The sequence below is a fragment of the Vipera berus genome, assembly GCF_964194415.1.
Source record: "Vipera berus genome assembly, chromosome: 2".
In the NCBI taxonomy this organism is placed as follows: Eukaryota; Metazoa; Chordata; class Lepidosauria; order Squamata; family Viperidae; genus Vipera; species Vipera berus.
In genome coordinates, this window is record NC_138203.1 from 172,536,960 (window position 1) to 172,546,880 (window position 9,921).

General features: G+C 39.7%; 1 long non-coding RNA gene across 1 annotated transcript; it reads right to left on the minus strand.

The window, feature by feature from the left end:
• Positions 1-2,610: 2,610 nt before the first annotated feature.
• LOC308664403 lies at positions 2,611-8,284 on the minus strand. Its single transcript, XR_014025667.1, has 3 exons — positions 8,272-8,284; positions 7,651-7,722; positions 2,611-2,862 (listed from the first exon to the last, which is right to left on the minus strand). It is a non-coding gene; the product is annotated as an uncharacterized lncRNA (long non-coding RNA).
• Positions 8,285-9,921: the final 1,637 nt, after the last annotated feature.

The following is a 9,921-nucleotide window of genomic DNA, read 5'->3' on the forward strand; positions in this document are numbered from 1 at the left end:
TAATGGAGACGTAATACTTAACATTGTTTTGTTTAAAAAAAAATCAAGTAAATTTCAACTGACAGAAGAACAAATATAACTTTGATTGTCTGCATAGTAAACACTGGGATTTTTATCTGTTTAAATAATTATGAGGGTACTTTCCAGGCTAGCTTGATCTGAACTGCTTCCTGAAGGACCAGTTTTGGCCAGCTTATGTTGTCTTGATTTAGGCAACCAACTTTTCCTGTGTTATTGCGGTATAAAGTTGTGCTTTTATTAACTACAGTTTGGGGAAGCTGCTTTCTCTACTGGGAAGAGGAGGTTTTAGGAGTACATGCAGATCAACAAAAGCATTGAAAAAAAGACAGACTTGCTTTTCCAAATTTCAAGTTATATTGGCCTTCAAATTGTTTGTCATGGATAACTGAATGGATAAAATATGTGTGTGGGTGCTTTGTCCAGTTGCTCTACCACTTGACATGAATCCACACTTGAAGTCTCTTGCTTGCCACATTTACAACAATATAAACCCACATAGAAATTTGAAATTGTGTATGTTTGTGGTGATTTCATCTTATATTCTTTCACTTGTCATAATATTATCCTCTTTAAAATCAATTGTGGAATCGTTTATCTTCCCATTGTGGTTTTTAATAAGATTTATCACCTCCATTCAACTTTCCATCATGTGACCCTCACTAATTTCACTATCAGAGTTAATGCCCGTGGAGCTTAGGACTGCCCCCGACCTCCGTTCATTCCGCCGGGACCTGAAGACCTGGCTCTTCGAGCTCTCTGGCCCAGGCTGAGAATTTTAATTTTAATTTTAATTGGGGATTTTTACTTTTTCAGGGACTGTTGTAATTATTTTTAATTGTTTTTGACTTTTGTATTTCTTGTTTTAAATACCCTGTAAACCGCCCTGAGTCCTGCGGGAAACGGCGGTATATAAATCCAATTAAATAAATAAATAAATGTCCTCAGATGTTGCCTCAAAATTTACCATTCAAAAATTCCTCAATTTAGAGAAAAAAATGCATAAATGCTATAATAGAATAGAGCTAGAAGGGACCTTGGAGGTGTTCTAGTCCAGCCCCCTGCTCAAGCAGGAGAACCTATACTATTTCAGACAAGGACTGTCCAGTCTCTTCTTAAAAACCTCCAGTGATGGAGCACCCACGATTTCTGAGGGCAAGCTGTTCCACTGGTTAATTGTCCTCACTGTTAGGAAGTTTCTCCTTAATTCCAGGTTGCTTCTCTCTTTCATCAGTTTCCAAACATTGTTTCTTGTCCTGCCCTCTGGTGCTTTGAACAATAATTTGACCCTCTCTTCTTTGTGGCAGCCCCTCAAATATTGGAATACTGCTGTCATGTCACCCCTATTTCTTCTTTTCTTTAGACCAGCCAAACCCAAGTCCTGCAGTTATTCTTTATATGTTTTAATCTCCAGGCCTTTGCTCATCTTAGTCGCTCTTCTCTGTACTTTTTCCAAAGTCTCGACATCTTTTTTGAGGTATGGTGACCAAAACTGGTTGCAGTATTCCAGGTGTGGTCTCACTAGGGTTTTATAAAGCGGTACTAATACTTTGCGTGATCTTGATTCTATGCCTCTGTTTACACAACCCAGGATTGTTTTAGCTGTTTTGGCGGCGGCTGCACACTGCTGGCTCATAGTCAAGGGATCATCCACTAGGACTCCATAGTCCCTCAGTTAAAAAAAAAAAGCATCCAATCATTGCAATCACTGAATGAGAATGGACAGGATGAAAACTTATGGAGGATTCAACTCTCAGATCCATTTCTCCATTCTGTACTTCCCTCTTCCCTTCCATCTTGCCTAAAAATATTCTTTGGTGCTCACTAGTGCAGAAACATTTTCCCTAGCTTTTCTTGTTAGAAAATGCACCATTAATTTACTTTGTATGCCTGATATTAGGTGTGCAGAACAGAAAAACAGAACAATTCTTTGCTCACTTCTAATCTGCCAGAATCTACTTCAATGCCAAGAAGTTGTGATCTCATTTTAAATTGTTTTCCATGGCAGGGTTTTGTGTAAATATTTTGGGTGATGATGACTCACCTTAAATGCTGCCGAAGAATAGCCTCAAACTCAACAATCAGCTCCACAGTTTTAAGAAAGCTTACATTGTTCGGCACAGGCAGCTGATTTGAAGTCCCATAAAGTGTTAGGTTGCGATTTAGGCAGCATGCTCATAATGGCAGTGCATCTTTTCAGAACATTTTGCCAGTAAGGAGACTCTGACACAAATTTCTCATGATGCTGCTTATCTTTGGCGATGGCAATACATCTTAGTCATATCTCAGGCTCATTCCAACAATGGAATACTCTCAGAAGATCTTCTGCTTTCTCATGGCATGTCAGATTTCCCACCAAACTTTCTAGTCTGTTGTCTTATTGCAACCCATTATGGCTAGAATGCAGAAGGGGTTTGCAGTAGAAACAGCTTGCAGCATTCTAGGGCTTTGAAGACATAAGCCATGGCCTCTCTATTTTCTCACCAGCAATGCACCAGATGGAAGTTTCAATTTAATTACTGTAACTGAATATAAAAAACCAGCACGAAAAAACCTAAACAGTATAGAAAGGTATAAAGAAAGGAAAATGAACACAACAAAAGAAAACTAAAAGTACAAAAACATAAAAGACAAATATTTGTAAATACATATACTATACAAACTTTCATATACAAATAGGTTTTTACACATACAAACATTCTTTGTAAGTCTTCCAGTAAATTGCACTTCTTACTGAAGCTTGTCCAACTTAGTGAAATCTATATAGATAGATTGGTTCATAGGTTGATCTTGTAACATTTCTGCCGATTGAGTAGTTGAGACGATATATTCATTTTTCCAAAACTGAAGAATAAACATTTTAGCTGTAAGTTGGTCACAGAAACCAGTGTCCTTGTACACATAGCAATTTCTATTCAGTAAAAATACAGTTCAAAAAATATGAATATCGGAGAATATTAAAACTTATCTCAAAGTTAACACATGTAATAGCTTCCTCCCAAAACAGAACAACGATAGGAAACTGTAGAAAGGTAAGCTTGAGTGAAGCCGTAATCTGATTGCCTTTCCAACAACATAATAGTTTACTCAAGCCTATTCTTTATACAGAGGTGGCAAGATGGCTCAATGAACAGTAGGCTTGTTCACTGGAAAGTCAACACCGCAGGTTTGAGACCCCAGCACCACGATGGGATGAGCTCCCATTCTTGCCCCAGCTCCTGCCTACCTAGCAGTTTGAAAGTAGATAGATACCACTTTGATGGGAAGGTAATAGCACTCTGTGACGTCATGCTGGCCACGTGCCTGTGGAAATGCCTTTGGATAGAGCTGGCTCAATGGCCTTGAAACGGAGATGAGCATGCTCCCTATAGTTGGTTACGACTAGTGGAGTAAAATCCGCAGGGACTCCTTTATTCTTTATACAGGTAGTGCTCCACTTACTAACAGTTGCTTAGCGACCATTCAGACTTTTAAAGGATTGCCAAAAGCTATGACCAGTTGCTATACAACCAATCAAAGTTGTGAAGGACTCCCCAAAAACTACTTATGGCTCAGTTCTGGAGTTCCAATGCCTGCACATGCCCCTGTGGTCATATAATTGCATTTCAGATGCTCACCTTTATGACCAGCTGCAGTGGTCATAGCAATTTGCAATGATTTTTGCTGGTTTGGGGCCTTTTGGGCTAATTTCCAGCAAAAAAAATCCATAATAATACATTGATTTGTTTAATGGCTGCCACCAAAAAAGTCATAACCTCATGGGTGCCTCAACTTACCACCATCAACAATAGAAATTCTGGGCTACAGAAGAGATAATGACATCAATGTCCAAACTTTCAACAGAACTTAAATTATGCCTTATTCAATGGCAACAAAAATATTTGGACTTGTGGGATTCTAATTTCATTGCCTTGAGAATAAGAATATTTTTTTTTATTTTCAGAATAAGAAATCTCTCAGACAACTATTTAGGTGACTCTACAGCCCATAATCTGGTCGTATGGAACTAAAGTCAGCCACAATTCTTTCTTATGTGTCCACTATATGTAATCTATACTTTTCTACAAGATAGTAAGATATTCAAGATATTACAGTTAATCAGTGGAAAGGCTTACCTCCAGAAATTGTGGGTGCTCCATCCCTGGAGGTTTTCAAGAAGAGATAGACAGCCATTTGTCTAGACCAGGGGTAGGCAACCTTGGCTCTTTTATGACTCGTGGACTTCAACTCCCAGAATTCCTGCTGGCAGCGGTGGCGAACCTTTTAGAGACCGAGTGCCCAAACTGCAACCCCAAACCCACTTATTTATCGCTGGGTGCCAGGTGGGCATGGCCCACTGGGTGGGTGTGGCTGTGGTGATCATGGAAGATTGGGTGGGTGTGGCCAAGGTGGGTGGGGTCATCTCAATGTTGCTCGTGGGGAAGGACACCTGTGGGGGGTGGGCAGGGGTGGGGGAGCTCCAGGTCTCTGGCAGGTGGGACGGTAGGCAAGAGACTCATCCTGTGGGGTGAGGCGAGGCAGGGTGGGGGTGCCATTGCCATGGGGCAAGGCAAGGGCTGGGGCAGCTGCTGCCTGACACCATCGGCCTCCACACACAGAGGCCACCAAGCGCATGGGGGCCAATGGTGTCCGTCAGTAGCCACAGCCTGCCGGCCCCTCAACAGGCGCACTCTGGGGCACCACAGCCTGTCACCAACAGTTCAAACAAGCCGCCTCAGAGATAGATGGTCAGCCAACAGCTGAGGAGGTTATGCCTGGGACAAGGAGAGCATGGGAGGCCAGGAGGGATGGGATGGGGGGGAGGGAAACCAGCCATGCCGGGATGCATTCAGCCACATGGGACCTCGGTGAATTAGCAGGCGGCTGGTTGAAGAGGGACAGTTGCCACCTCTGGGGCATGGCGCGGGTGCCCACAGAGATTGCTCTGAGTGTCGCCTCTGGCACCCGTGCCATAGGTTTGCCACCACTGGTATAGGGTCTCCTGCTTGAGCTGGGGGTAGAAGAACTCCAAGGTCCCTTCCAACTCTGTTATACAGTATTCTGTACAATATGGGGTAACATTTTTGGAACATACACTATAAATTCTGCCTATTCAGACTTCTACTTTAAGGAGCACTGTTTGCATACCACAAAATTGGGGTCTGTCATATTGAAAAAGAGGGAAATTAGCAAAATTTCCTCTTTCTTACAGATCTGCTTACAGCATTTCTTTCTAATAATAAACCTTTATTGTCAAAGTACAACATGTGTACATTGAGATTAGCTGAGCCTCCCACCGTGCTCCCTCCCCCCAACACACAGTGACAACAAACCCTCCATCCTACCACACCATGTGAACCAACTACACCACACACCGGCCTCCCAAGTCAATTCTGCATAAGATTATGTCCCATTTAAAAGCCTAACAGCCCACGGATAAAAGCTATTTTTCAGCCTGTTGGTACGGCTGGCTATATTCCTGTATCTCCTACCGGATGGTAGGAGAGTAAAGAGATACCGTCCAGGGTGTGAGTCATCCCTGAGAATCTTCCTCACTCTTCCAAGGCAACGAGCCCTGGCGAGGCCATCCAGTGGTGTCAGGGGACAGCCTACAATGTCTTGTGCTGTGCTCACTACCCTCTGTAATACTTTCCTGTCCACGGCTGTCAGACCAGCATACCAAACCATAATACCATACGAGAGGACGCTCTCTATAATAGACTGGTAAAAGAGGGTCATTAACCGTTGTTCTACCCTGTTCTTCTGCAAGACCCTGAGAAAGTGAAGTCTCTTTTGGGCCTTTCTGGCCACCTGGGTTGTATTAACTTTCCAGGTAAGATCTTCACAGAGGGAGACTCCCAGAAATTTAAAGGAGGAAACTCTCTCCACACAGCCCCCCCCCCAATGTAAAGTGGGGCAGGTTCCTCCTTTTTTCTCCGGAAGTCTAGTTGCTTGCGGCAGCCATGAAACAGGAAGCATAAGCACAGTCAAAGGGAGAACAGGAAAATGATATTGTATCTACGTATTAGTGACTCTTAATCTAGTGTCTGTTGCAATCCTCAGGGCTAAAGAGAGAATTATTCTGATATGTACCTGTTTTGAGGAAAGCTGCTGTAGAATTTAATAAAAATTATTTTAGTCATTTCAAGAACAGAATATTTTGAACACAAAGGGGCCTTATAACAAGGATAAGAGATTTAAGTAATATAGTATGTTTTATAATACAGGTATATGAAATGTTAAAATAGTAGGTTGATGTAACTTTTATTAATATATAAGTGAAACATAAACTGATTAAAAAGGATGTTATATCTAGATATTATAAGATAGATAAAAAGTATAGTATTTTTATAATGCATGATATACAATATTGGGAGGATGTACCTAAATGAGAAAATTTGGACAGATGATTAATATGAAGAAATTACGACTGATAAGAATTGGATTGAATATAAGGGAATTTAAGCGAACAAAAATTATAAAAATAGGGTGTTTGCTGAATTAATAAGATGATGATTATGAGAATAATATAAACTGGAAAAAATGTTATATAGAAAGATTATTATTATTTGTATAAATATAAAAAAATGCCTATACCTAATCATTTATATATTGAAAATATTAAGAATTATATTTTGGCTATGGTTGAAGACGGAGAATACAAACGGGAGAAGGGAAGATCAAAGAAGTGTATCATTAATTAATATATTAATTATGGAATTATCAAACTTAATTATTATTGTTAATTAATTATATTGTCTTTTTTTCTTGTTAATATATAAACCAAGACAACACACTGTACACCAGGCAGTGGAGACTGTTATAGTTAAAAACTAATAAAATATCTATTAAAAAATTATTTTAGTCATTTCAAATAGCTGAAATAATATAGTATCGTTCTAAGTATAAGAGATTAAATTCTATGAGAATGACTGCTCCCTTCTTAGCCACCAAAGGCTGGGAATGTATTTTGCTTCTGCAACACTCAAGAAATCTGGTTTTAAAGCTTCTTAGCCAGCACATTTTTTTTAAAAAAAATCTATGGACATCTAGTTATTTGTAGTGAGATGTGCACTTAGAAAGATAAACCGTTTAATGGGAAATTATGTCATATCTCTGTTACATGGGCCCACCATCAGTTCCTGTTGTTATTGTTACTCTCTAGAGTAGGAAGTTTTCCTTTCATAACTGATGGCGTGCTTTGCCTCTGTTTGAATTTCTAGAGAATTTCTAGAGAATTTGGAACTTTCACTTCTCCCCTGTATGAGTTTGCCAATTGAAATAGCTTTCTCAAAACTTTTGTAATGTGATATAACAATAAGTTGAAATGTAAGGCCTGAACTTGATAGGCATGAACAATCTCCAGTATGAGAACTTCTGACCTAGGAGTCTTTTGGTGGCAGTCATTAAGCAAACATCATGGTCATTAAATGAACCAATTGTTTGCTATGGAACATTTTTGCCAAAAACTATTGTAGATTGCAGTCATGCTGTAAACACCCATAAATTTGGTTACCAAGCACCTGAAATGTGGTCGTGTGGCTGAGGGGGAGGTGGCTGTCAAACCTTTGGAACCGGATCCTAAGTATCTTTGGGGGAATTTGTTGTAACTTTGAGCAGTCGGTAAGTGACCAATCGTAATGTGAGGCCTACCTGTATTTGAAGCATCTCAAATGTGGTATTTGCGAGTTCTATTGAGTTCCAATTGAGTCCCCAGATTTTACTCTGAAAGAGAACACAGTGACCAAGAGATTCTCAAAGCTGCCTTTGCAAGAGACCTAGCCTTTTACTTTGAAATGTCTCCTCCCAAGAACTAAAATATATTACAACATGTCTTGGTTTTTCTCCATTAATCACTTTATCTGGATTATGTAAGGGAAAGAGGGAAAAAGATGTAAGCTTTGAAATCAATTTTCTTTCTTACTTTTGCCCTAGTTAAAATATTGCCTCCTTTGTGAAATCATTAGATAATCTTCAGCAGTATACTATTCTTTCAATTTTGGGAGAGGAGTACACTGGCCTATCTTATTCTTTTTAAAAAAATATACGGTATATATATTTCAGCTTATACGATAAATAGTCCATTTTTACATCTTACATCTCTCATTCAAAAGAGCTTACAGTACAATCAGTGCAGTAACAGCTGAATCTAGATATGAAAAACAACCCCATTGAAACCAGCTTTTAAAAAGTCAAATCATTATTAATCTGACTCAAAGGACCTGGTTAAAGAAGGAAACTTTGCTTCTACTCTGGGGAGATGTTCTTGCTTACAAAAGATGCACTTATGATGAAACCAGTTTAGCAGAACTGTCTTCAGGGAATCTGTCTTCAAGTCCTGTTGAAAGAACAAGATGATTAGGCAAAATGTTGCACATTACAGTCTTGCATCCAAAGAGATTTTGCACTTTGTATGACCTTTTCCTGAGGGGAACAATTTGCAATTGCATTAAAATTGCTATATTCCCAGCTATCTAAGCTACAGGGTCAAGACACAATATGGTAATTTCTTCAGCCTCTGCAGCATGTAAGAGACATTGCATGAATCAAATGTTCTAGTGGGCAGCTATTCTTGGCTGTTGAGCTGCACAAAGTTTGTTGGAGAACAGCCTGTATAAGCCCTGGGTAGAATTAAGAACACTCCCATTCATGAAATGGGGAAGGATGCTTTGACACTGGGAATAGAGCCTTGGTGGAGCAGTGGGCTAATGCCTTCTTAAGTAACACCAGCTGCCTGCAATTAGTGCAGGTTCGCATCCCACCAGGCTCAAGGTTGATTCAGCCTTCCATCCTTCAGAGGTAGGTAAAATTAGGACCCAGATTGTTGGGGGCAATAAGCTGACTTTGTAAAAATGCCGCTGGGGGGGGGCGAAAGCCCTAATAAGCAGGTATATACATAGAATGAAGGCTACTGCTAAGCACATTGTGCTTTAGATTGTAAGCCGCCCTGAGTCTTCGGAGAAGGGCGGGATATAAATGGGATTTAAAAAAAATATTAGGCAGGAGAGTGGCAGTTATTTCCCATAGAATGCATTCTCTTTTGGATACTGTGCTGCGTGCAAAAACTTTTCAGAATTTCATTGTTCTGCTAATTGGTGGTGGTGGTTGTTTCTCTTCCTCATTATTACAGAGAAAATGTCTAAGGGAAAAAGTGGATCTATATAAGTTTGTATTAATGGATGAAAATGCTCTTCTTTACATTCTTTCAATCCTTGCAAGCTACTCCTCCAGTATCATTGCATCTTGTATACTTTCATAGCCTTTAAAATCTGCCCAAATATACAGAGGGAGAGACTTTTCATTCCAGAATTTAGAACTCTGATGTAAGGAATCTTTTTAGAGACTTCACACTAGGTGAACAAATATGATATTGTTGTAATAGGGGTGTTTAGAGTACCCTGTATTTGATTTACTTACACTAGCCAATATGCAGTTGTATTCATTTGCCTCATTCTGATTATGATTTTACTTGTTATCTTCCATTCATGAAACACAGAATAATAGAGTGGGAAGGAAATTCGGAGATCATCTAGTCCAACCCCCTGCTCGACCAGGAGACCCTATACCATTTCAGACAAATAGTTGTCCAGTCTCTTTTTAAAAGCCTCCAACGATGAAGCATCCCCCAACTTCTGAAGGCAAACTGTTCCTTTGGTTGATTGCTCTCTCCATTAGGAATGTTCTCCGTAGATCTAGGTTGCTTCTCTCCTTGGTTAGTTTCCATCCATTGTTTCTTGTGTTGTCTTTTGGTGCTTTGGAAAATAGTTTGACCCCTCTCGTCTTCGTAGGAGCCCCTCAAATATTGGAATATTCCTTTTGTCTGTTTTATGTTGCTGGTCATTCACTGAATAAATATTACATTTATATTTACATTACTTTTACACAGATTTCTCAGATTCATAACATAATGTAGCTTATTGTTCA